A 20,976-nucleotide genomic window follows, 5' to 3' on the forward strand; every position below is an offset into this window, starting at 1 on the left:
CTAAAATCTGTCGCTAACTGCTGTTAGCGATAGCTTGCTAATAGGGTGATAAAAATATCGCTGCTTTAGCGGGAAAAAGTCCAGCTAAAGCGGCGATATTGCCCTTGCTAATATGCCAAATTGTTGATAGGGAGATGTGGACTTAGCATAACAATCCACCTCCCATGATAAACATGGCTAAGTCGGAAAATCAGCAGGCGTAAGAAACCGGTGATATAACTGGTTAGCGCTACTTTTAATGTCGCTAGTAGGGCTAGCGATTCCCTTGTTGATAGGGAGAACCTTTGTTAGTGATCATTTTTGCTGTACCTCGCATCTCATTAGCGATGCGAGACGCAAAGGAAATGGTCGCTAATGCATGGATTCACGCGTTAGCATGTCGATGCTGATAGGGTGATAAAAATTATCTCTGCTTTTTGTCCAAAAACGGACGCTAAAGCGGTGATAATTTTACCTCCGTGCCTTGTTGATATGCCTCCTCGATTCAAGACCAAGTATATATAGAGACAAAAAGAATCATTAGGCAAAAAGGGTGGTTACAGTGTGAGGAACAATTGGAACAGCAAAAATTAAAGGAGTAAATGACAAATTAGACAGTTGAAACAATCAAACTAACTATCACAAATGGTCAAGTCATAGAAGGAGTGAGATTTGGAAAAAGGATCAGTTGGCATGTGTGCTAAAGTATTTGTTGAGGAGATGGAGTTTTAGGTCTTTTTTTGAAGTGGGAGAGGGAGGGGTTGCATTGGAGATCCCTGGGGAGTGAGTTCCATATCCTCGGTGCATTTCCCAAAAAAAAGAGCGAGCCTCGATGGATTTCCTTTTGAATTTGGGAGGTAAATGCCATAAAGCACAGCCCACCCTTCACCAGGAGGTGAAGCCAGGGCCCTACTACAGCCACACTGTACACTCAAATCACGGAGAGGGCAGGAAATAGACCAAGTGAAAGGTGTTGGAGCGCTTTGTTAGTGTTTATAGCTCGGATCATAGGTAACTCTCACTTCACACTTTGTGTCTGTCTAATTTACAACACCTACACATCTTCTTCACTGCACTATTTATCACCACTTTGAAGACATCGCAGGCCGGTCTCTTCCTCTGACATTTACAATCTAACAAGCGGTTGAGAAGGTCTTTTATTGCAAAGCAATAGGTCTCTCATTTGCAAGAGTTTAAGCTATTAGTTTAATACATGACAATGCCTTTTAGTTATGTTTTAAAATCCAAAACATAAATAAAAGGCATTGTCATTTACACTGCCAATAGCTCAAACTCGCGTGAGTGCGAGACCTATTGAATGGCAAATGCTTGTCACTTCACTGAGTGCGAGTAAGTATGGGTTGATGTTCCACCGTACTCGTTCTTTTTGTCATTTTTGAACGTATTTTACTACTTTTATTGAGTACGTGGTACTCTTGTTCCAGCATTCTGTTGACCAAACATCCGAACTGTTTCACTTACTCTTTGCGAGCATGTGCTACTACAGTGATTGTTCTCCACATTCACATTAGAGAGCCTGTAAGTATTTTCATTTGTGGTGTGGGCGCACACACAGATAGTCTTAGCTGTATTTACCCATCGGGATGCTCTCCTTTTTCCATAACAAGAACTTGCATCAGTTCGATTAGTATCTCCTTCTTGGAGATAGTACCCAGCAGTAGTTGTTGTAAGCATTCATTATCGCTTTCTTTATGGCTTTCTTACGACAAAGCACATTGTGTTCATAGGTGATTTTATCAGTTCATACAACATGTGTTCACACTTTATGGCTTTTAATCTTCACAACTAAAATCACGGCATTTTTTCACTACTTGGGATTTCCTGGGTGCATTCACGTGTGCAGTCTTCTCAGCACCACCTCTTTCATGCTTCATTACCTTCTTCTCAGCACCACCTCTTTCATGCTTCATTACCTTCTTCTCAGCACCACCTCTTTCATGCTTCATTACCAACTAGTCACATAGCCCTATGTATGACTTGTTGTGATTCTTTCTCATGTTGGTTCTTACTAAGCGGTTTCTTAAAATCAGTCTTTGCCTGTGACTTATTTGGTTTATATACTGTAGCCGATGTTTTGTTGAGTGCATTATCAGTTTATTACATTAGACATTTAATTGGAAAATGTATTTTGATGTATATATTGTTTTTGCAGTGACCCGTGAGGAAGGGTGCAGGTCAGCCGAAATGCATTGGGATTAACTCAAGATACAGCAGCCATCATTTTTTTGTATGGATCTTGTTTAGAAGCCTGTTTGAATGTATAAATAATCTACTTTCATTTCATTTCTTATGAGTATTTGTTTGAACTTTAGTTCATATGTTTGTCAGATTTGCTTTAATTGATTGAGATTTAGCCTATGGGCTCTAATGGTTGAGCACTCTGTTTCCAGGCAACCAGCGGTTATCTGGTGGGTTTATAGTTTTTCCCACGGAGACAGACAGGTTCTGTCACGGAGTATTTTGATTAACCTCCACTCTAAGTTGAGTGCATGGTTACAATTTTTACACTGGGATGTGTGCCATGTTGACTCCTCAGTTTTGTCTGCACCAATTCACGAAGTCTGTGATGGCAGAATACATGGCCTTGGAGAGGGGACCCAAGGGTGGCACAATTTGTACTGCTACCATTGCAGTCCCTTTTCAGTGTCAATGCCCTAAGTACCAGGGGTACCATTTACTAGTGACTTACTAGGGGTATTGAAGTTGTACCAACTGGGAAACAAAAGTTGCAGTTTAGGGAAAGACCTTTGGGCACAGAAGACCTAGTTTGCAGGTATCCTATGCAATACCAGTCGAGGTTACATCAAAGGCCAGGCAAAAAGTGGGGAGTACTACAATAAACACTCTGTTTCCTACATGAGCCCCCTCAGCTCAACAGGCCAGAGACTCAGTCATACCTGAGAGAGACTTCCTTGTCTGTCTGGCGAGAAAGGGTAGGGGAACTGGTTGGAGTATTGCAGGGCCTTCTCTGCCTTACATCCTTCTATCCAGGTCAGTCCCTCTGTGGAGTTGGCTTACCTCAACAAGTTTCTATTTCTATAGGGTCCTCATCCACTCTTTTTAGTTTGAGATCAGATGTGTCCACCTCTGTTAATTCTATCATAGCCAGCTTAACCAACAAGGTTACCCACAGCTTAAGTAACCCCACCATGACTAACAGCATCTGGGAGCCTAACCTACTATTTGACATGGGGTCAGACCTCCATGCCAAGGACATTGTGGCCAAAGAAGCAATCAACCAGCAGAGGCCACTGACAGCTGTCAGTTCCCAGAACCACACCTTTAGCTCTTAACTGAAAGCAGAAGAAGCCAAGTTACAGGTTTCCTGGGGGTTGGTTTGCCTATCTGATGCTTTTGAGTTGGGGGTTACTACCTTGCAAAGAAAACACCCTTTTTCTACCCTTGTCTCTGTTAGCTGAGGAGCCACCTACTCAAGATAGACAGCTGCCTCACTAGTCAGGCCTTTTTGTGGGACAGGTAGGGTTTCACCAGTGCCAACTTTGGAGTTGTCACCCTCTGGTGTAGAATCTCCTCGGCTCATTGGAACTGTGGCTAACAGTTGCCCACCTTTTCTACACTTTCTCTTCTTTTTTTTCTTTTGGGACACAGCTATTTCTAGGAGAACTGCAGCCACAGGCCTAACAGTGACCTCCCCTGGGATGACCCTTACTCTCCTTGTCTCAGCGGGGATATACTGGTTGGAGAGAACCAGCCTGTTATGCGCAACAATGTGACTGACATAGATCTCTCTCGGGGGAGAGGCTGGGATTTCATTCACCAGTAGGCGGTGGAAGTGTCTACTCCCCTCTGGAATCTTCAGCTCACCTTTTGGCCCCACTTCTCAATTAAAAGCCAGGATGACTTCTTCATTTGATGGGTGACCCTATAAAGCTACAGTAGCAACCCCTGGGGATGTACTAGCGGGTTTATTTTTATGACAACAGGGGTTCCTGGCTAGGTGCCCTGTCTTGTTGCAGTTGAGAAACCAAGCTTCCTTGGCGTCCCAGTTCTTACCCTGGTACCCATTTTTATTTTACGAAGTACCTCCCGGCCCACCTTCCTGGACAGGTTTTTGGGGGCCTACAGAGGGCTCCTTACTTTTATCTTTTAAAGAGGGATCCACTGTGTCTTCTGAGGGGGGTCTTTTGGCCTCTTTCTTTTGGTCACTATATCTAGTCTTGGTCTTGGATTCTCTGGTTCTAACCCAATGAACAGCCTTCTACCCCAACGCTTGGCGAGGGTATGGCCCTAGGTCTACTAGGTATTGATGTAACTTCACTTGGTAACAATTACTTAAAAGATGCTCCTTCATTACCAAATGATAAAGTCCTTCAAAGTAATGCACATTACTAACAGATAACCAACCTCCTAGTGATTTTGTGTACGAAATATACCCAGGTCTGGGTTTTTCGAGCCTCTCTGAACCGGATTCTATACTCTCCAGTGGTGAATCCCAAGTCCTCAATGAGGATACCCTTCATGAGATCGTAGGATTCAGCATCTTTCTCATCAAATGTCAGGACTCTCTCCCTGTACTTTCCTAAGAGCATTTCCCACAGGATAGCACTCTACAGCTTCCTGTTGACCTGTCTGCTATGACAGTCCCTCTCATAAGAAATAAACCACTTGGTGATATCATCACCCTAAGAGACGTTTTGGACAATTCCTTTTGGGATTTTAAGAGTCAAAAGAATCCCCTATCTCCCTAGCTATTATTGTGCTGCCACCAGAGATGGATCCTAGGCCCAACTCTTTTCTCTCTTTCTCTATAGCTAAGAGTTGAGCTTCTATAGCTGCCCTCTTGGTTAGTCTTTCCAGAGAAAGCTCCTTGTCTGGAATTGCTCCTCTGTCCTGGGGGGTTTGCATCACCACTCCCATTAACTATATTCCTATCATCTCCAAGACCAGTGTCATCTTCTGGATGCTCTTTGTCATACTCAGACAAAAGCTGCCGAAGATGCAATTAGTAGGGTTTGATCCAGTCATGAGGACATACGTTTTACACAGTCCTCTAAGCTGTTTCATGTTTAGAGACAGGTAAGTTGTGAGGTTGAGTTCCTCCACCTGTACCAGCTCTTCTGAGGTACTGTTTTTAGTACTTATTATTTATACTAAGCCGGGTACCTTTTTTGAGAGAATAGAAAATCCTAACAACACCTGTTTCCTAACTACAGTAAGATTTGTCTTTTAAAACAGTTGTACTAACAAGGACCTAACCAGGGCCCTAACAATTATTTAAACATTTCTAATAAATTGTTATTAATGCCTTAGGGTAGCAGTCTCCAACTTTTTCAAGAGTAAGAGCTACTTATGTTCAATGGAAATCATCCTGAACTACGAATGATATTAGTGTTGTAAATGGAATGGAATGGAATATGCCCTTATATTGCGCATGGTTACCCGTAGGCATCTCAGCGCATTAGGATAACCAGAATGTCATAGCCATTCAAGGGAAAAGGAAGGTTTTCAGCTGTTTCCTGAATTGTAGGTGGTTAGGTTCAAAACGAATCGATTCAGGGAGTTGATTCCAAAGTTTTGACGCGTGTTGCGCAAATCTGCGCCCGCCAGAGCGAGCCCGACGAATCCTTGGGACTGTCAGCAACATTTTATGGTTGGATCTGAGGGTTCGCAGTACCGGCAGGCGTTGAAACATCGGTAGAAGGAGCGATGGCCTATTACCAGTAAGGGATATGTGTACAGTACACAAACATTTGAACACAATTCTCTGTTGTACAGGAAGCCAGTGAAGATGACGAAGTGCTGGGTTAGTAGAGTCACGTCTCGCCACCTTTAGCAGTAGACGTGCTGCGCAGTTCTGAACCAGCTGAAGGGTCTTAATGGTCCCCTGTGGAGTGCCCAAATAGATCGCGTTGGAATAGTCAAGTCGTGATAGAATGAGGGCTTGCACCAAGGTGCGCCTAGCATCAAAAGGGAGAAGAAGGAGGATCTCCCTCAGCGTTCTGATTAAGCCATAGCAGGTGGCTGCAAGCTTGTACCAGAAAACTGAGACCGGGGTCAATCCACACACCCAGACTCTTAATCTGGCTCTTCGGCAGCAGGCTAGGGCCTAGTACTGCTGGCTATCTAGGATCAAGATTAGTAGGGGAGGCATGACCCAATAACATGACTTCGGTCTTGGAGCCGTTAAGCTTTAGAAAAGAGGCATCCATCCACTCCGCTACGTTGACCAGACAGGATTTAAGGTTATTATTAGTCTGGTCCAGCTGGCTGAGTGACACTACCAGCTGGGTGTCATCCACGTAGGTTACCAAGTGGACCCTCTAGGGAAGTACAATGTCTGCCAGGGGCCTCATGTAGATGTTGAACATGGTAGGGCTCAACGAGGATCCCTAGGGGACACCATACTGCAACCCTGTCTGCTTTAAGTGCACCTCATCCTCACAGACCACAAACGATCTGTAGGCTAAAAAAGATCAAAGCCACTCCAGGGCAGTCCCAGCTACCCCAACCACCTTCAGTCTTTGTAGCAGGATACGGTGGTTTACCGTATAGAAGGCTGCGCTGAGGTCTTCCACCACTGCCAGGAGAGCCGTCTCAGTGCCCTGTTTGCTTCTGAACCCTGCCATCAGATAAGATTACATTAGTTGCCGCCTTACGCAAGATTACAGCTGCAGCGCACTACAGCACAGCGCAGGATTGCCAGCAGCAATCAAAAAAGTCGTTGTCTAAGTTGGGATGCCTCTGTAATGTTAATACATAACAACAACATCTGCAATGTTTGCTTAGAGCACTACCTAGGACAGGTGATTCCCAGACGGTAGAGGATGGGCAGGCAGAGCAATCCACTACAGCTGGGAACACAACTGCAATCCTGCTGAAGCTTAAATCCAGCCAAAATACATTGATAGTAAAAATAGATTATGTCACTGCACAATAGGACCATCTCGCAAAGCGTATTGATTACCAAACCCTGTGTATTGATGGCACAGTGCACCATATTTCGGACTTGGAGGATGAACTGGCAACTTCCACATCGAGGACGGCCAAGGCGGAGAAACAACTGGGGTCCATATTGGCGATGCCCTCCCCAAAAGCAACAGTGTCTACATTATGGGAGTGGTGGAGTTCACAAGTGTTGGATGCCCAGACACGTGACTATCGGGAGTCTGGACACATATGCTGATAGCCTGCTCACAGACCTGTTTGGTAAATCTAGTACTTTTGACGTTTTTTAAGACCTCCCCTTTAGGCTCTCCCCTAGGGTCTGCCCGAAAGCCATCACAGCTAGCATCGGGGGCAAGATTAACTAAGCCCTTGCATAGCCATTGCTTTACTCCAGGAAATGCAAGGAGATACGTGACATTTACTAAGCCACACAAAGCCACCTAGTGCAGCCCTGCGTGGCTTAGTAAATACAGAGTAATGCCAGCCAGCGCAAACCGCTGTCTTGCATTACTCTCTAAGAGCACTCCGTGGATGGAGTGTGAGCTTGCCCATGCATTCACCCATGAATTTTGATGCAATGCCAGATTTATTAAGGGTAGTAAACGTGGCAATGTTCCAAAATGCTACGCCATTCCAACAGAGGTAAAAGAAGGAGAATTATCTTTTTTTCTTCTGGTTTTTTCCTCTTTCTATGTGTGCTACATTCTGCAGCACACATACAAACTGCCTCAGAGGATAATGTCCCTTCCTGCAAAAAAACAATCTTGCTTGTAATGCGGACACTCTTGCACCATGGCGCCTTCATCGAGAGAGAGCAAGAATGCAACATCTCAGCTAAATATGGCACATTCTTGGCATCTCCCTTTGACACGGTGCAGCACATGGTCTTGCATGGATCCATATGTTAGTAAATCTGGCACCTGGATTCAAGAATGGAGACACGCTATTGCGCATGACGCATCAAAAAAGGTCACTTCAAGGCCAAGATATGGCTATATCGATTATGCCTGGCTTTACAGTAAATGTGTAGGAAGCTGGATGCAAATTCACAGAAGCTAAACGCATCTTGTGCAGAAAGTCCACCACAAATGCAATGATGTACCTGGCGAAACTCATAATTGACGTGGTGGACCCACAACAATTCATTGCGGATGCAACTGCAGCATTATAATTTGCTAACAAATACTGTTCTGCAGCTCAGACCAGTCCAGTGTGTGGAACAATTACCCTTCTCAACACCTGCTATTGGCAACATAGGTGTATCTCATCACATATCCTGGAATATCTGATGTCTTCTGTTTTTCAATCTCTATGCTTTACTAGCTAGAGCAGAGGGGTCATCCCCAGAGGTGTAAAATGTGTATGCAATGCTGCAAACTGCTCATTTTAAAGCCATTATTTTCATTTCACAAACTCTGTAATGTAAGGTAGATACCCCACACCCCTAGATGTGGGTCACCATGGCACTGGATAGTTAGCGGTGTACTGCTGTTTTGGGGGGGTTAATGGCAATTAAATTTGGGGACTCCAGTGAGGGTGGAGTTTACTAGAAGGGGAGTTAATGTTTGACATTCATTCCATGTTTGCGTCGATGACGTCAGAAGCCATGTACCAAGTGACAGAAGGTGACATGTATGCAGGTCTCATGAATATCTTCACATGTAGCCCTTGGTAGTAGAACAGTAAAGCTTATGGCGTGGAATATTAGGGGTCAGTCTGCATCTGCGGGGAGGTTCTGAGACTTCCCTACCAAAGTTACTGCATGAGTGTCTTCACTTCCTGGATGTGTGTATCAATCAAATGATATTAAATGATCGGTGTCCCTCACAATGAAATGCTTTTTGTTTAAATTCATTCACCCCGTGACTTACCCATCTGGTCTCCAGCTCTGCGCCTTGTTCTTCTCCAGGTCGCCTGGATCTGTGCCACCATTTTAGAATGGAGCATAAGTCAAGAACGTCTCAGTAAACACTATTTATTATGATCAGTCAAGAATTAGAGTTTTAATTTAGTTCAAAAACCTTTAATTGGTGTTAAGACTTTAGGATCTTGTTTTTGGTACTTTTATTCAAAATAGATAAATCATTTTAAAGAAATATCAAGAAAATTAGGGTCAGAGTCAATCAGGGATCAATGACAGCGTGTCCCGTAAAGAAATATTAGCTAAGTCCCTATTCTGCTCTAGCAGATCCTAACCTACCAGAACCCCTAAAGAATCCTTTTTGTAAAGCGCAATATTGTAAAGAAACATATAATCAGTCGTGGCTGGTATGGAACGGGGTGGTGGGTGGACTGGGAGGTGAAAGAAACAAAAAAATAACACTTACCTCCTCTGCACGGACGCCGTCTCTCCTCTGTTGTCTCTCCTCCCGGATGCAGGAAGCACACAGTCTCCCTAAGCCAATCACGACGCTGCTGTTACCAGCATGACAGCGGCATGGTGATTGGTCAGAGCCCCATGGTTTGGTGCTCAGACATGGACTGGGTGCCTCTGCATGTTCTCAACCAAGGCTTTGCAACACAGCCCAGTGGAGAACATGCTAAGTGTGCATGATTTTTTGGCTGGCCCAAGACGGCCGAACAAACTGTCATGCGCACTTAAGTCCATCAACCACTCGTCTCCCTGCTGGCTGTGATGGCAGCAAAATCCCTCCCCCAAAACTGGCTTCAGCACAAAAAAAGAAACTGACAATAGCAACGTGTTATTATCATTTTATTCTCCTTTTTTGCACTGCTGAACGCGAGTGGGGCGACGCACCCCCACCTTAGCAGAAGAGCTGCTGCAGTATTTATTGAAGAATCAGGGGGCATATTATCAAGGGATTTATCTCCGCTTTTTTGGCTTTAAAAGCCAAGAAAGCGGAGATAAAATTATCTCCCTATTAGCAACAGGGTGCTAACACGCAAATTCGCATGTTAGCACTCTTTTTCTCTAAGCTTCCCCTTGCATCTCTAATGAGATGCAAAGGGGGCGTTCCAGAGAAAAATAATAGGAGAAATGTTGTTAAGCGACATTTCTCCTATTATCAAGGATTTCGCTAACCCTGTTAGAGACAAAAAAAGCAGCGCTAACCGCGGTTAGCACTGCTTTTTTTACACCTGGTATTTTCCTGACTTAGCCATGATATCCTATGGAAGGTGGATATCATGACTAAGTTTGTGAGCCCCAATTATCAAGCTAACGCCAAACTTCGAGAGATTATCGTTGGTTTTCCAGAAATAATCTCTCAATTGGCAGTTAGCCCGAGGATTTTTATCACTACTGAGATAAACCTTGCTAATAGCAAGTTTTCTCTGCCATAATTTCCGGCGATGCTTAGCGTTAAAAAATTCGTTGCTTAGCATCGTTAGCGGTAAATATCGCTAAACGTTGGTAATATGCCCCCAGATTTTAGGTGAACTCCTCACGAAGAGTAGCGCTGGAAACTCTCCTTAATAGCATCAGCAAACAGTCGCAGTGACAACTGTTCGAAGTTAAGCTAAGAGAGTAGGATGCACCATTGATTATGAGTTTGTTATAATACGTTCCACATAACCCCGAATGTCTAGCACAAATTTAATTCAATCCGGAAAGGTACACTAAGTTCGGAAGTAACTCCTTTATTTCTATGATGCATCTCCTATTTTGGCCACTCCCCAAACTCCGCATTCTAGCCGTTGCGGAGTTCGTGGCCATATCGATGCAGACTACGCTGCCCGCCTTTGCTGTAAGTAACTGTTTCCTCAGTAATAGTGATACCGTGACCAACTAGTGGTTTTCACTAAAACGATACCACTGTGTCCTTGCCTTTAGGATCCACACGCAAGCGCCGGTGGCTCAAGCACGCTTTTCGAAACAGCGCTGCCTGTTTCATGTTGATGTGAGTATTTGCTATTTTTAGTGTCGGGAATGCACGCGACTCGTTTGTTTAATTTTAAAACGATACAATGTATCCATTGCTTCAGAATCTACACGCGAGCGCCGGAGGTGTAACCCCGCTTTCAGGATTCACTTGCAAGTACTGGAGTCCAAAGCACGCTTTTTAAAACAACGCTGCCCGCTTCATTCTTCATTTTTTATGTGAGTAAATCCCACTATCGGTGTCGGGAATGCACGCGACTCGCTTATTGTTTTAATTCTAAAACGATACAAATATATCCCTTATTTTCAGAATATACACGCGAGCGCTGGAGATGCAACCCCGCTCTAATTTAGTCTATGTGTTTTACTACTCCGCTTCTTTGATTAAAGTCTCATTGAGGCTCCACGCCTCAACTTTTAGTGAGTATTAGTCATTTAATCTGTTAAACCATGAGACTCGCGTATTGGCTACATACCTGTAGCGTCTACTATGTATGCTCACCACACCTAGTATTTTACTCTCTCTTTCCAGTTGAATATTGGAGACTGGAGCAGCGCTACTTTTGTTTCCCTGCATCATATTAAGACCTGGTTGACAGGCAGGAGCACAGCAGTTATAGGTAATTTTCAGGATAACTCATGCCCCCCTGTGATATTCAACACTCCTGAATTAGTTTACCTTATGGCTCTGGGTACTACCCAACCCTTTAGGACAGAAGTATTTTATTTATTAGAATAGCCAATCTTACCATCTTATAGTTATGTTTATCTCCTCTGTAGCTGAGGTTCCCACTTCGTTGGACTGACCACCACTTCCTGGTGTGGCGGCCATACCCTGTACAGCGCCCGGCTGGGCCGTACTCCATGGTAAACCCATTTAATTTCTTCTCCAATAGATAGGATGAACAACTGCCGTCCTTATTATGTACTAAAATCTAATTATTCCTCACACAGATCTGCCCCCATCCCCTTCTCTCCAGTATGACGTCCTGATGAAGACCCCGCTTAAGGACTTTAATTAGCCTACCAATAGGGGTCGAAACGTCGACTTTCTTCTTCCTTGAGATTCCGGCACACCCCCAATCTGTCAAGCAATCAGCTGTGACCGTTGAATATGATCTATTGACTATGTGTGAAATTTGCCTTATTAATTCTTTGGCACTTGTATTGTAATTTTTTTGTATTGCTACTAAATTTGGATGTCAACCTTCTTAACACTGTGTCAATATTTCTTACTCCCTTTTCACTTCCCAGAGCACTACCTTCCTTTCCTTCTCTTGGGGCTTGTCATTTTGCATAAATTGACTCATTAATTGTCAGCATTTACGCTGTGTTCTTGGTAATAAATCACATATACCAATTTCAAAATTATTGTTTATGTTTATCTAAATGATTCCCTTGGTAATTTCACTTTAGTGTATGTCTATTACAATACACTTCCCTTACGGGGACCCCTCTTATATGTACAACGTAGCACCCAGGTCCCCGTGACTGCATGGGTTCAACCCCCTTTCTGTATAACGTAACTTAGTACTTGGGTTTGATTATTAAAACTCTGTTGTACCTATCTGACGGGGGGACCCAGGGAGAGCCAGGCACGAGCCGGTCTCTTCCTGGGTAGGTTCGCGCGAGAATCAGGAAATCAGGTGGGACTGATTAGGGAACAGATATAAAGGGGTCAGGCTGACGGTTGGGAACTGCGTAGCGGGTGGCTATTAGGGAGGTTTGTTTTGCGACGCTCGTGGTTTCCCTTGTATCCTGGGTCATGGAGGCAGCGGCTGAGGTCCGGAGGGCGGTGCAAATACTTTGTGAGGCAGGGCGTGAAGACTTGCTGCGGCCGGGTGTCCCGGCGGAGGCGTGGGTCGGCATGGCTCGCCCACCTCGCAAGGCTTCGGAGGGTGTATCCCGGGCGGTGGAGGCTTGTTTATCGCAGGACCTGGAGGAGGAGGACGACGGAGATGCGGCTATGCCGGCTGACGGGCCTGGGCTAGTTTTGCCCGCCGTTGATGTGGAACCCCCGCCGGATGCCCCGGGCGCCTCCCAGCAGGTATGTGCGTTACCATATTTTAGTGCTGGCACACGTGGGGCGCCCGGGGGGAGGAGGGGTCGCTCGGCGGGCCGGCAGGCTCCGAGCCCCAGCGGGCTGGTACGAGGGAAGTCGGGGAAGCCTCAGGCGGGCCCCAAGCCCAAGCGTGGGCGGAGCTTGGATGTGCCTGGGCGTGTGCCTTTTCCCCCCCCTTTGGGGGTACCCCCGGCCCCCGCCTCTGAGGTTCCCCAATTGTCGGCCGGGGCCTCGCCTTACCTGTGGCTGAACGGTCAATGTTTCCTGCTCTCTCCCGCTGTACCAGGGCCCGGTACTACCCCCCACCCCTCTTTTGCCCCCACTCCCCAGGGTGGGGCTGATGCCCGGTTCCTGTCGGGCGAGTTGCCGGCTTGCTCCCTAAATGACGACCCGCCCCCTGCTGAAGTTGTTCATGCTGCGGGTGCTGCGGCTTTTGGGCTGCCACCCCCGGCTGCCCAGTCTTTGGACCCCGGGGTGTCTGACCTGGGACCCGCCGTTTCCACCCCCTCGGCTCCGCGTGGGGGGGGTCCGTTGCCCCGGGGGGCGCACACAGGCGCGGGTCCCTCCCTGTTCCCGGTCCCCAGGGGTCGGCCGGGTGCCAGTGCGGGTGGACTTGCGTATGGGTCGATGGGTCACCATGGTTTGGCGTCGGGGGTTCGTTCCTCGGGGGAGGATGGCGTCTTCGTTTTCGGGGACCAGGTTACGGGATCTTCTTCTTTGTCTGGCTTGAGCGGCCGCGGTTTTCATGCTGCGCCGTCGGCTGGGCGGCTGTCGGCTGTATCTGCGGGCCCGGGAACTGTCCACACGGCTGTTTCCAGTGGTGGGCTTCACGGGGGGCTGTCTGGAGCGGATAGCTCTTCTACAGTTTTCAATGTAAACAGCTTTCAGCCTATTGATTGGCAGAGTTATGACGGGGGTATTGGTGATGGGGCTATGCCCAGTGGCAGTGACCAAGTTTTCTTTTCTGATCAAGCTTTCTGCGGGAATTTTCATGCTGAGGATTTGGAGGAGGGGGAATTGAGAGACTCAACTTGTGGGCTTTTGGCAGCACGGACCCAAGGGGGTGGGATGGGGCAACCCACTGTTTCTCGTGTTTTGCAGGTGTCTCGAGCGGACCATGCAGGTGTACGAGGGGCAGTGAGGTCTGGACCTTCGCAGAAAGATCGTGGGGCTGTCACGCTGCCGTCCGAGCAGTTGCCCAAAGGTAAGGATGGGTGGTGGTCTGTGTGGCAACCTAGGGAGAGTCTCCCTGTGAAGAGTACAAGGTCTATTGGTACGGAAGTTGGGGTTGTTGAGCGAGTCGCTCTGGCATCAAGGCCTGAGAGGCCGGTATTTTCGAATGTTTCTACTGGGGATGGGGCTATGGCTGAGCGAGTCGCTCTGGCACAGAGGCTTGAGCGGCCGGTATTTTCGAATGCTGCTACTGGGGATGGGGTTGTGGTTGAGCGAGTCGCTCTGGCACCAAGGCTTGAGCGGCCGGTATTTTCGAATGTTTCTGCTGGGGATGGGGTTGTGGTTGAGCGAGTCGCTCTGGCACCAAGGCTTGAGCGGCCGGTAATTTCGAATTTTCCTATGGGGCAAGTTGCCAATGAAGTTTCTACTGGGGGGACTGGGGGAAAGGTTGCCACACAGGTTGCGGAGGATAGTATCCTACCGACAAAGTTACCTTATTCTGGGGTGGGGATGCCTTTGGGATCTCATTTGTCCGAAAAAACGAAGAATCTGATTTGGTCTGGGGCTTTTGTGGATGTTTTTCGTCTCCTCCATAGAGATGTTCAGGCAAAAGAGGGGTCGAAGGAGGAAGAGTTGGAACTGGCTCGGAGGCCTCGTGTTCCGAAATCTATAGAGAACTGGACTTCAGCCTTTTTGATTTATGCCAGTGTTTATTGTCAACGTCATCCTGACAAAGCTATTGATATGTTTAAATATGCTGATATTGTCCGCAAGGCCCACAGTTATTTTGGTGGTTTTGCCTGGTTGTCTTATGATGATGAATTCAGGGCCCGCATGAGCGCCTTTCCCGAGCGTTCATGGGGTGAGGTTGATTCTGAACTATGGTTACAGTGGATGGCATCGGCTAATCCGTCTGCTACGACCCACACGGCTAGCGGACAGCCAGTGTATTATCGGCCCTTTCCAGCTCGCCCCGCTCAGTCTGGGGCGGGGGTTTGGGGCAGAGGTCAATCAGCCGCCACTGGCACTTGCTGGCACTTTAACCGGGGTTCCTGCAACAGGCCAGCTTGTCGGTACAAGCATGAGTGTTCTCAGTGTGGAGGGAAGCACCCCCTCACCCACTGTTTTCCTGGACAACGAGTGGGCGACCAGGGACGAGGTTCAGGGGGTAGGGGCCAGCCGCAGCAGTCTGTTCACAAGGGCTCCTACTCCTATTAGACAGACGGTTCTCGATCTCTGGCTAGTGGATTATCCGGATTTTGAAGCCGCTAAGATTTTGTCTTGGGGTTTCAAACTTGGTTTTCGGATCGGGTACCAGGGGCCCAGGGTGGGTAGGTGGTCGGACAATTTGAAGTCTGTGAAGGAGAGTCCCCAGGTTGTGAGAAAAAAGCTGGACGCCGAACTTGCGGCTGGTAGAATTGCTGGTCCTTTTGTGTCTTGTCCTCTGCCTGATTTGATTGTTTCGCCCCTGGGCGTGGTGCCCAAGAAGGCGGCAGGGGAGTTTCGTCTTATCCATCATCTGTCCTGGCCAGAGGGTACCTCCATTAATGACTTCATCGATCCAGCTGACTCAACCGTTTCTTATGCCTCAGTGGACGATGCCTTACGGCTCGTGCGCCTGGCAGGTGTTGGGGCGTTGCTGGCGAAGAGCGACATTCAGTCGGCTTTTCGGCTACTGCCCATCCATCCTTGGGATTTCAGTCTTTTGGGGATGCAGTTTGAGGGTTGTTTCTACGTGGATCGAGTGTTGCCAATGGGATGTTCCGTGTCCTGCTCCCTTTTTGAAGCTTTCAGTACCTTCTTGCAGTGGAGATTCACTTTTGTCACTGGCCACTCCCTGGTCTGTCATTACTTGGATGATTTTCTTTTCATTGGGGAAGGTCGCTCCGGGCAGTGTCAGTCGGCTTTGAACAGCTTTCAGGCACTGGCGGAGGAATTGGGCGTTCCTTTGGCGCCTGACAAGACTGAAGGCCCCTGTACGTCCCTGGTTTTCTTGGGGATTGAAATTGACACGCTATCTATGATGGCGAGATTGCCTGCGCCTAAAGTGCAAGAAATGTCAGATTTCATACAACTGGTCTTGGGGGAACGGAAAGTTGCTTTGAAAATGGTACAAAAACTGTTGGGATACCTCAATTTTGCTTGTCGGGTGGTGCGGGCGGGTAGGACTTTCTGCAGGCGTCTGGGGTTGTCCATGTCCGGTGCGACCCTTCCCCATCATCGGGTTCGCATTACCGCCGCTGTCCGTTCCGATCTGACAGTCGGGCTTCAGTTTCTGCAGGATTTCAATGGCGTGTCCTTGTTTTTTGCGGATGAGGACATGGTGTGGCAAGTACAGTTGTTCACTGATGCTTCCGGGGCTCACGGCTTCGGGATCTTTTGGGACGGTCGGTGGTGTGCGGCCGGATGGCCGGCGCACTGGCAGGAACAAGGCCGTAGCATTGCCTTTCTTGAGCTCTTCCCACTACTGGTTGCATTGTATCTGTGGGGGGATGAGTTTCGGAATAGATCAGTTCTGTTTCATGTGGACAACTTGGCAGTTGTACATCTTGTCAATCACCAGAAGGCTCGTGATTTGAGGGTGTTGCGCTTACTGCGCGCATTCATGCTACGGTGTCTGCAATTGAATATTGTGTTTAAAGCACGGCATGTTCCCGGTACCTCTAACTGCATCGCTGACTCTTTGTCTCGATTTCAGTGGGCAGAGTTCCGCAAGTTAGCTCCTGGGGCGGACCTGGAACCAACAGCGATCCCACAGTACGTATGGGACCTGGGGGATTGAGGGTTCACCAACTGGTCGAACAGTCGGTGGCTGCCTCCACGAGGCGGGGGTATGTGAAGGCTTGGAGTGAATTTCTGCAGTTCGGTAAGGATTGGGTGGGATCGCCTGGGGCTGTTTGGTCTGACGAACAGGGCATCTTGCAGTTTGTGTTGCATTTGGCTGACAAAGGTTTATCGCCCACTACCATTTCGGGCAAATTGGCTGGGATTTCTTTTTATGGGCAGCTTTGGTGGGGAAGGGATCCGGTTGGGGGGGTGTTGGTTCGTAAAATGTTGAAAGGTTTGGCCAGGCTTCGGGCTGGTGGTCCCCAGCTCCGGCAGCCTGTTACTTTTGAGTTGCTTCAGTTGTTGTTACCAGGGTTGGAGGTGTGTTGTCACGATGCCTTTGAGTGTGCCAAATTCCGTTTGTGTTTCATTTGGTTGTTCTTTGGGGCATTCCGGGCATCTGAATTGTTGGGGTTACGGGGTAGGGTAGGCATGACTAGTAGTGAGGTGGTGTTGGAAAGTGAGAGGTTGCGGCTGTGGCTGCGGGCCTCCAAAACTGACCAGTTGGGCCGGGGTAAGTGGGTGTTCCTTGGCAGGAGTGGAGTTTCTGCATGTTGCCCGGTTGGGGAATGGGAAGGGTTTGTCTCCTCTCCGCATTTTGTACAAGGGTCTATATTTTGTCACGTGGATGGGAGTCCCATTGTGGCATCCCAATTGTTGGCTGTCTTGCGCAAGGTGTTGTTGCGCCTGGGGAAGGATCCGGTTCTGTTTGGTACACATTCAATTAGAATTGGTGCGGCAACGGAGGCCGCTCGTTTGGGGTGGGACTGGTCCCAGATCCGGCGCATTGGGCGCTGGCGTTCCAAATGCTGTGAGAAATATGTACGAAAGTAGTGCATTTTTGGCTTGTCTAACATTTCTTTTTCTCCTAGGTCCTTGGCCGTCGGTCGCCGGAGGCAAACGGAGGGTGTGGATACTGGGGCACTCTTTTATTAAACGTGCAGCTTTAGCCGCTGCCAATCAGCTCTGTGGGAGATCGCTGGGTCTCAATAGCACGTCACACGAGGTCTCCTGGCATGGAACTGGGGGCATGCGCTGGGGCGGGCTTTTTCCCGCCTTGGCAGCTTTGGTTTCCCAGTGTTTGGGGGGCCCTCCGGATCTCCTGGTGCTACATCTGGGAGAGAATGACCTGGTTACTTTATCGGGGTTGACTTTGTTGAAACTCATGAAGCAAGACCTGGAAATTATAAGAACCACATGGGTGAACACCATGTTGATATGGACTGAATTCGTACCTCGTCTACAATGGCGTGGAGCGAGGAACCATTCTGCTCTCGAAAAGGCCCGGAGAAAAGTGAACAGGACGATGCGACCTTTTTGTCATAATTTGGGTATATATTGTTTGAATCATTATCATTTACAGGTCTCGGAACATCATTTATTTTGTAAGGACGGAGTGCATCTTTCAGCTTTGGGTCTTTCTTTTTACCTGTTGGAGCTCAGGGATTTGATTAGTAAAGTTCTTCAAGTTCAGTTATGGTGTGCCCCTTCCTGTTCTTTTGGTGGGGCAGGAAAACACTAAAGGTTTTCCTGGGTGGCGGGGTTTTTGTAGGGGGGGTGGGCAGCCTGGAGCGGGTTGGCCATCCTGAAGGGTAGCGTGGGTAGGTTAGGGGTAGTAGGTAGGAGTTTTCGTTCTGGGTTTTGGGATTCAGTTTTTGCAAGATCATTGTACAGTTGGAATTTGTAAATAAATAAATAATGAAATGTGTTTCGTGAAATGATGATGCACCTGTCCTAAAATAAAGTGGCCTTTTTTGCTCCTAAAAGAAAGAGGTGGACAATGATTTCTTGCGCGAGGGGGGACCCAGGGAGAGCCAGGCACGAGCCGGTCTCTTCCTGGGTAGGTTCGCGCGAGAATCAGGAAATCAGGTGGGACTGATTAGGGAACAGATATAAAGGGGTCAGGCTGACGGTTGGGAACTGCGTAGCGGGTGGCTATTAGGGAGGTTTGTTTTGCCCCACCCACCCTCCCTCTTTTTCTTTTACATTTGGGTGGGGGTCTTTTTTCTTCTTCTGCGGTACTTTAGGTGCTGCTCCTTTCCTTAGCTTGCCACAGTTAGGATGGGTGCAGGTGTGCTAACTAGAGGCGGGGTTTTTGTAGGGGGGGTGGGCAGCCTGGAGCGGGTTGGCCATCCTGAAGGGTAGCGTGGGTAGGTTAAGGGTAGTAGGTAGGAGTTTTCGTTCTGGGTTTTGGGATTCAGTTTTTGCAAGATCATTGTACAGTTGGAATTTGTAAATAAATAAATAATGAAATGTGTTTCGTGAAATGATGATGCACCTGTCCTAAAATAAAGTGGCCTTTTTTGCTCCTAAAAGAAAGAGGTGGACAATGATTTCTTGCGCGATGTCACATCCCAAGGCTTGTCATCACTGCTACTGGGGGTTATATCACGACCACCAGTACTGCACCACCGCTTTCTGCGTCATCATCTCCCTAGCTCGATGGTTCCCGCGCCTTGGTCCTGTGGGACCCTCTTCATTTCGATGAGGTGCTGTGCCTTTCCCAAACGTCTCTAGGCCAGACCTAATAAAAAAACCTCAAACGAACGTTGTATCCTGTAGAAACTATTTATAGCAGGTCAAGTGGAATTTACACCAGAATGGAACTTTCCAAAGATTTGCTTTATGAAACTTGTACGTGCACATACACATTTGATTGTACCTGCGCAGTTGTTAGAAAAGACTCTCTCTGGGAGGAGTCTTGAATTAATTATTCAGGTGCATTCCAGTTAATCGATTTTCGCCCACTTTAACCTTCCATACCGAGACCAGACATATACAAAGCATTAGGGGCGCTAGAACTGGGGTGATGAAGATGAGGCAGCACCCCGAATGACCTTAAAGGTCAGTCAGACAATAAGCAATGGAAGGCCTTTGAAGTATGTTTCTTCCGGTAGCATTAGCAGTGCTTTCATCGACAGATTGAGAAGAATTAGACTTCTTTTTACAAACTGCTGCTAACTATTTTAACTCAAAGATTTATATCATTTTCAACTTCAACGTACTGGCACTCTGCCTGTGAGAGAGTGCTGCTTTCAGCTGTTTGATGCTTTTTTTTTCAGACAATTTGTGTATTTTACACCATATCAACATCAGACACAAAGTTCAATAACTAGGTCTCAGTTGAACAGATGTTGCCAAAACTGACTACTTGTGTGCGGTTTTCCAAAGACTTGCACAAAGTCGTGTTGCCAACACAGTGATTGAGGAGACAGGCAAGGGAGAAACATGTGAATGTCACACTTTAGGCCCTGGTTATTCTGGCAAAAACAGCAGATTATCATGTCTGCTGCGGGGTTCGTGTTCAGCCTTTAAGTCCCAATTGCTGTCACTCAGTTCAGCGCTGTGGCTGATTGTATCTCGCTCATGACAGCTGTTTAAAGAGTTTCAGCCTTATTCATGAAGGGGCCATTTTGCGAGCCCCTAATAGCGAATCATAGCGATTCGCTATTAAGGACTCGCAAAACGGTAATCATGTAGGAATCGCATAAAAAAATGCGATTCCTACTGATTCCTTATTTCCGATTAGCAAATTGCTAATCGCAAATAAGGAATAACTCGCCATTCATTCCTATGGGCCAAAAGGCCCATAGGAATGAATGGGGAGTATTCCTTATTTGCGATTAGCAATTAGCTAATCGCAAATAAGATTGCGATTTGAAGGGTGCCAGGGGTGTCCACAGGACACCCTGTAGCACCCCTCAAATGATCTGTGACACAGGTGTTGCACACACACATGTCCAAAGGACATGTGTGTGTGTAACATGCAACTCAGAAAAATGCATTTAAATGCATTTTTCTGAGTTTTCGCAATTTACCGCGAGGTCTGACCTCGCGGTAAATTGCGCCTAGAAATAGCGAAATCGCAAATTGAAATAGGATGTTGAATAGCATTTAAGGAATCTCAAATAGAGATTCCTTAAATGTCATTTCCTCGCACATTTGCGACATCGCAATTAGCGATTTTTGCTTTTGAGATGCTGAATCCCAAAAGCAAAATTCGCACTCGCAAAGGGCCGGATTCTCAGAATCCGGCCCTTTGCGAGCCGATTTAGCCTTCATGAATCGGGCGGTTAGTCATTCAAAATTTCAGAATGAAGCACTGCAAACAGGAGGCCCTCTGGAAAGATAGGAGACAGTTATAAGCCCGTTGAACCTTTCCATATGG

The sequence above is a fragment of the Lissotriton vulgaris genome, chromosome 11 (assembly GCF_964263255.1).
Source record: "Lissotriton vulgaris chromosome 11, aLisVul1.2, whole genome shotgun sequence".
NCBI classification, from domain to species: domain Eukaryota; kingdom Metazoa; phylum Chordata; class Amphibia; order Caudata; family Salamandridae; genus Lissotriton; species Lissotriton vulgaris.